We start from the raw sequence: 6,228 nt of genomic DNA, 5'->3' as shown, positions 1-6,228 counted from the left end.
GTTGATTATTTCTTGCCAAAAACAGTGCAAAACCTATAGTCCAAAGACTATTGTCGCAGACATAAAAATATAGTCGCGACTCACCTTGTTTTGTTTCGCCTTGTCCTTCCGCGCTAAGACTAAGCGCGACTCTACTTCAATCGCACATAAAAAGTGATATACAATCGCTCTCGTTTATCCATAAACTTACTCATGTCTTTGTATAGGAAGACCCGAGGGTCGGGTGACCCGACCCGGGCACCTCTGACCCGGTGGGTCAAGACCGGACGAGCTACCCGTGCCAGCTCTATTGCAGCGACTATCATAAACGATTATGGATAGCTCACGCAATTCATAATCAATTATGATTTTAATCATTTCTATTCATAATTTACCATCACCGAAATGGTTCACATTTGACAGGCAGTTGACGATGCTCGGCGAAGTATCGAGAAAGTTTTACAGCTCTTAACATTCCTGACGTGTCCGCGATGCTTTGTCGATGACATGAATTAACGGCTCACATAATCGACGACCAACGCCGAAATTACAACGCTGAGATATGGCAATATAATTTGAACCAGCCTTTAATTAGGTATTTGCACGATTGCCAGGCTCAAGATAAGATCAGTAAAATACAGCATAGATAACTTTGTTTGCAGATGCATGTGTTGAACTCTTTCTATCCATGCAAATTGAAATCTATCTATCACAGCAGTGAAGGTAAATTATTATAGTCTGAATCTATAATTATGACTGTTTAATGACTCAGTATCACAATCATTACAAAAAAATCATATAGAAGCATCTCAGCGGAAGGCGGTAAATTACATTGATGTGACAAGGTGATAATAAAAAGCTCTCACAAAACCTAATGCTCATCATTCTCAACCTAAGCTTAACCTCCATTCTCACCTCTAACCTCAACCAAACATTCTCACCTAATGCTCAACCTAAGTTCATCATTTTCAATCAGTTTTACACATTTCTTTGCATCAGTTTGCATTATAACTTTCAAGGATCCCACAACGACCACGCCTAACCACACGACCACCACCTCCAAAAAGGAAAAAGCAGCCGTACAATCGTCTGCAGTCGCAGTGAGCTCAATGACTGAATCCGTTTCAAGTGTCACCAAGAGTGTTTCAATTTTTGGATTGATCAAGTATCGTTAATCATCGACACAGTATAATAGGTGAGTTAGTAATAATATAATAATTGAATGTTTGCATTTGATCTTTGGCTACCTTTTGGCTTTCTGTTTCATTGACAAAATATGTCCGCTGACCTCTCATAAAATGACCTCTGACCAAATGTTGTTTCCAAAATTTCCAGTAAAGACATTAAAAGGATAGATAGAAGTGGGACAGTTCAGCATTTCATTGATATCAACAGCACAGAAAAAAGTGTCTGATATTGATACAGCAAAATTAGCTCAGCATTGACATGATAGCAGTTGCCTAGATGAAAAATCTGGTGGCAATACAACAGAGTTTTGTGAGGTTATTCAATTTAAAACTTTCCAAACAAAGCAAGCAAACAAATGCCATATACAACTCATATGGCATTTGTTTGCTTGAACCACACAAAGTTTGTTGCTTTCGTTCTGATCTTGGATATTATGATCATCAATATGTGATCAGGCTTCCAACCATGGTAATGCTTTGATGCCTCATAAAACCGCCATGAGTAAACACTTTCATCTTTTACTAGGCTGTAACAGCTAATATGGTAGAAGATGAGGATGATGATGCTGTGGGTGATATGGTAGATAGTTTTCTGAAGAACATACATTATGCCGGAAATGATTTCCTCAAATAAATGGGTGAGTTAGAAGATGATCTGCCAGAATATGATATGGAAGATTTTGATTGGGAGCCAGACAGTGACTACGAGGATAATGATACAGAAGAGGAGAACTACAAAGTCTCTAAACAGGTGTAAGTTTATAGTGTATGTGTAATATTGTGCATTTGGTTCACCCTATCATTGGCATCTGTGCCTCAGTTTTGGCGGGATAATTTAGGGGTTGTCCAGCTATACAACAGATAGATAACCATCAGTTATTACTTTTATAATTACAGACAGGGATCGTGGTACAATGAACCTAAGTACTTGGTAGATCACCAGCAACTTCTATGGGCACTCAAGTACTGTAGGATGTGTGCATGCCATACTGACGTTGAGTCCACATACAGAGATGGAAGATACATAAAAATGACAGCTGTTTGTGATAGCTGCAGACACGTAAGAACATGGGAATTGAGCAGTAGCACCAGTGGATGTGCTGTCATAAACATTTTGATAAGTGCGATGATCTTGTTTACTGGATGCTTGCCAACCAAGTTTCTTTGTGCATTCTCGATGCTCAATATCATGGCTCCCTCCATTCGATCTTTTTTCCGACACCAACAGCACTACCTTCATGGGCTCAATCTTTAATCAGCAGAAATGTTCATGTATGACATTTGGCACTGTTTGGTGTTAAAAATTTTACCTTAGTCAACCAGAAAAAAGGTTTACAAAATGAAACGCAAGTATGTCCGATGTCATTCACATATCATGGTAGAATTGAGTCCTGAATGTAATCACCAATGTTCAAAACTCAAATGAATATTGACAGCAATTACTAACTTGATTTCTATCTAAACTCTACGCATTTTATGTAATCATCCTGTGTGTTTCATGTAATACTAGGTGTTTTTCTACACAGGTCATCAGGAATGTCTACAGCCATAACATGATGGCAGTGCAACAGGCCCTTGGTGCATTACCGATAGATGTCAGCGGAGATGGAAGATTTGACACTCCAGGACATAGGGCCCTATACAACACCTACACACTAATGGCTGTCAAATTTTCTCTTATAGTGGTATCTCAGTCGGTTAGGTGAGAACTGTCTCCAGTGAGCATTATTATTTTACTAGATTTAACAAATTGATTAGTTACCTGCTTAAACCTTTGGTAACATATTCAGTGTTTGAATACCTACTTGTTTGCGTTCATGTTTTCTAAGAAAGACAGCGCCCAATAGTCGAATCAAATTGAACATTCTTATATATACAGGTCACTGAGACAACCTCATCACAGGCAATAGAGAAGGAAGGATTGATCAGTTGCCGCCGAGAAGTGGAAGATGCTGGTGTGTGTATAGGCAGTCTGACAACTGAACAGCATATCATGATTGCTCCTTATATGAGAAAAGAATGGCCAGAGGTTACCCACTATTTCGATATATGGTACATTGCAAAGAGTAAGTGTTTAAAAGTTTGACCCTACAAGCACAAGATCTGATATCTCCCTGAGATAAATACATTAGGTTCAGATTGCGCCAAACTGGTTATTTACAGCGGGTTAAGGCTGGTGGTAAAAGCTTAATTGCCACATGTTACTTCATTTATTGCAGTTGTTTCACTTTTATTAGATCTAAAGAAGAAGCTCTGTGAGTTTGCTAACATTGCAGCAAACAGAGTTGTTGGTCACTGGTCAGAGACGATAATACGCCACCTCTATCACGTTGTAGTCAACACAAAGCCTGGAGGTCAGCTTAGAATCGAATGGTGGGAATCAGTCACCAACCATATGTGCAACATTCATGTTCACAGAAATAACAGTGAATTCCATCATTGTGTTCATGGTTCAGACACCCTTTTGCCAGAACCAGATAGTGAAGGTTACCTTTGTGATCGCTGCTGGATTGATAGATGTAAGTAACATGGCTTTAATATTATGTATGAGTGATTGATGTTATACTGTTTTATTTCTATATCATCTGGCCAAATAAATATTAATTGATTACTTATTGCTATATATAATTCTTGTTACCATCACTGGCAAGGTATAGGTCAACTAAGGCCAAAAGTAAAATTGAAGCCTTTGCATTGCAATAATCAAATATTTTCTTATTTTGTAGATAGCCTAACAACAATAAAACTAAGACCGATTCTTGAAAAAAAGGGCTTGATTAATGCCATATCTAAGGCTGGTAGACTAGCTACTTTTGAGGTAGAATCTGTCCATGCCGAGATCAACAGGAATTCCCCAAAGATGGAAGGCTTCAGCTATAGGGAAATGCTATCAAGATTTGTGCTAAAGTTGTTATTACTTCTTTAGTAAGTCAGTCAGCACTGCAGTCACTGGGCCTCGGAGGCTGTTTATAGAATATGATGAGTTTGCTGTCATCACTCGATCGACCAATAGAACAGACGCATGAGTACTCTAAATCTATAAGCTCTAACCAATGTTTGACACACAAACATTACTGTTTTGGCAAGTCTTAGTCGATCCTTTTGGTGATTTGTGGCTTTTGCAAATGGCGACTTATTAAAAAAGGAGATCTTGTTTTGGTTATAGAGTACAACTAACTGTTATGTTACGTAACGAAAACTGTAACAGAAAGGTCAAGCTGAAGAGTGATGGTACACCACTGGTTGTCGTTCAGCGGAGTAAGGCAACCAAGCAAGTACCGACTGCTGTTCATCGGAGACAAAGTGCTACATATAGTAACTATAAGGTTGGCAGACTTGCCACCGTTGATTAAAAAATGTCCATACCAAATAGACGGGGTATTCTTTCCATGCATGCTCTCATAGGTTTCTCAAAGCTGCTTTAGTGATCACAACACAATTGCTTTCACAGTGGTTTTATACAAACCCAGTCAAAGTATCAACCATGTTGTTGTGCTTTTTCGTAATAATTGTTCTAATTTGTGGATTACATTGATGACCTCTTCAAGGAGCTAGAAAAGCATGTCATTTCAAGAACAAATCCAGTGTATGATGATGTGGAGCCGCCAACTTTAGCTTCAACAGGTCTATAATGCATGAAAGAGATTGAAGCAAAACATCTACCGAGGATGGTTGCCACCAAGCCCCATTTTTACAGGATATTTGAAGGCGAGGTAGAAAAAAAAGTCAGCAGGGATGGTAGAGGAAGGGGGTGTAGACAAAAACTCAATTAGAAATTGTGAAAACTCTAAAAACTCTGTAAATATTTTGGATAATATTTTGGATGTTATTTTTGGATAAGTCTAGGAATGTCTTTTTTTATTCAATTTTGCATTATTGATCTTTCAAGAAAAGCCATTTTTGATATTTGATCTTGAAGCACTATATTTTTTATATTTCTATAATTAATGTTAGGTGATTAATCTTATTAATTAAATATTTATGTTTATGGAGAAGTGAACAATTCCATAATATGTTTAGCGATCCCTGATATCTATATAGATAAACACTGGAGTAATATGCACAATAACCGCAATAATTACTGAGTTTAATAACTGTATCAATTGTCTTGCTGATTGCTATAAGCAAAAAGGGTATGTTGCCAATCAGCATAAATTTTTTTGTCTTCTGCACTAGAAAACAATGCTCTGACATAGTCATAGATGCAGGCGGGTAGTGGCTTCCTCTCACTTCATCTCAAACTTGAGTATGCCCAGAATATTAACAACCTGTAGGCGCACAACCTTTTCTGTTCATTAATTAGCCTGTTAATATTTTTTGTGTTAGATTTGGACCCACTTGAAGCGATTCAGCATCTGGTTTTTGTGGTACTGTAATAATAGGGAAAAAAGTTAACCTCAATTGTCAATCAGGCTAATCATCAATGGTGCATCGATTGAAAGTTAGGGATAAAGTGGTTGACCAGGGCTTTATAAACAACCTAGTACACGCATGCTAGGTTAAGATTATGGGTGATTTTCAACCTATCATGCTGGCTGTAGGTATAAGATATGTATAATATTCTTGTAAGAAGTTAGTACATAGAGCTGCATAATAAGTTGCCTAAAAGATTATAAAATAATTATAGCACGAGGAAGGGATTTGCTAGACAGCAGACATGTCATGCGACAACTCTCATTATGTTAAATCTCATGGTGCAAGTCAAAACTCACCATGGTATGTACAGTAGTCGTGCCACATGTTTCTTAGCGGGGCATACATCATAAGTTCACCAATGTTGGGGCATGATGTAATGCATGAAATCTCTGGCTCTCTCCTTCTTTGTGTGCCCCATATAGGATGATCTCTGCAGCAGATATTCATGACTGCTTCAGGCCAAGCCTGGCATCTCCCACAGCCACACCATTCTTCAACAGATCTTGGTTCATAAACCTGGTAAGGATGAGAATGTTTTATTGACATGAGGTTGAATACAAAGCGGCTCACCTTTACGTACAACTGAGACTAAAAGTGAAAACTTTGGGGAAGCAGCCAAGAATATTAAAATCAATAAATTTATAGA

The sequence above is a fragment of the Watersipora subatra genome, chromosome 2 (assembly GCF_963576615.1).
Source record: "Watersipora subatra chromosome 2, tzWatSuba1.1, whole genome shotgun sequence".
NCBI lineage: Eukaryota > Metazoa > Bryozoa > Gymnolaemata > Cheilostomatida > Watersiporidae > Watersipora > Watersipora subatra.
Note: the sequence above shows the minus strand (reverse complement) of the source record.